The sequence below is a fragment of the Fragaria vesca genome, linkage group LG1 (assembly GCF_000184155.1).
Source record: "Fragaria vesca subsp. vesca linkage group LG1, FraVesHawaii_1.0, whole genome shotgun sequence".
In the NCBI taxonomy this organism is placed as follows: Eukaryota; Viridiplantae; Streptophyta; class Magnoliopsida; order Rosales; family Rosaceae; genus Fragaria; species Fragaria vesca.
The window spans coordinates 18,036,258-18,037,764 of record NC_020491.1 but is presented as its reverse complement, the minus strand read 5'-3'; positions in this window follow the sequence as shown (position 1 = coordinate 18,037,764).

Genomic DNA, 1,507 nt, shown 5'->3' with positions numbered 1-1,507 from the left:
GAGAATGAACAAGTAATTCTTTTGTTGTATACCTTCTCATGAATGCGGACTGAAGCGCATCTTGAAGAAATTCATGAGTCAATCTAATGGACTGTATGTCACTATGATTCGAATATCGAATCCCATGTTGTCGCCAAACATGATATTTGGGACACTGACTCATATAGGCTTTGGTTTGACTAAATTGGTCAACCTGGAAGAGATATAATGATCCAAATTTTGAGAAATTCTCATGGACATCCATTCTTCCGCTCAAAACGAAGACATTCGAGACCTAGCATCACCATGAAGCATGGTGGTGACCCGGGGGACATTGACGTCACCCGAACACGACTCCAACTTCCTGGAGGTCGTCCGGTCAATTCCTTAAGCAATTGAGGTGCACCGGTCTTTCCTCGATGTCGCATTGGCCCCCTGCAATGCTCATTGCTCGTTTTGAAAGCCTATTCTTTAGCTAAATTAGGAGTGAGACCCTCCTATGCTAAATAACACAAAAGTGAACATTCTATTCTTACATAAAATTATGTAGATAGATACAACCAACTTGCGGACACCTTTTATGCTTTATGGTGTTGGTTGAAGTGTTAGCACACCGGTCACGTGTTACACTATTATCTACTGCTTATATTGTTTATACTTCTACGGGCTCACTACCCATTCTTTAAAGAAGTTCATCGGGATGTAAGTTGAAGTGTCATGTACCCCATGTTCACACGCAATATGGTCTCACCGAGGCTACGACCAAGCAACTTTAGCTTGTCGCTCGAACATTATTGATGCGCACCACTCTTTCTATTGCGTCTTGGGGCTATGCAATATTTGCATGCAGCTTTACTATTCATCTACGACCCACCATCATTGAATTTTGTTGTACTATAGCTCGTGACTGTGTACCAGGATTGACACGAAATTGCAATCCTTGAGCTCGGCAGGATTGAAACGGATCTCCAATCCTTGAGCTCGGCTAGATGTTATTTCTAGGTGCCAAATCGCATTGCCACTGCGTACAATGATGGGTCATTTGAGATGAATAAGTTTAGGTTGGATATGAACCTCCATCTATAATCCGCATATGTAGGAACCTTGTCAGGCGATCTCATTCACCGCTAAATTGCGGATTGTCACTTTGATGAGACAATATTCCCGCCGTTAGGGGGAGATAAGAACACAAGTGTTCAAGTGGAACGACGTGAATTGTCGTGGTTTGTCCCCACTAAGTCTCATCTTGATCCCAAATGCTTATAGTGTTATAGTGTTAAAGTGACGAGATCACATGCTGCAAATATGTCTGCAAGGATTGATGTCCTACAAAAGGACATGGCGCGACCAAAAAGTGTTGGTCTTGACGCCATCACCATGGATGGTGATACGGTGACGCCATATAGTGGAAAAATTGGTGTCACAAGGCCGTGTGGCTCCCTAAAAGGAGGGAGGCCCTTAGGTTCGATATTGTCTTGTACTAGAAAGAAAGCGAGCTTGACACAACCTGATCCATTGATCAGTGATA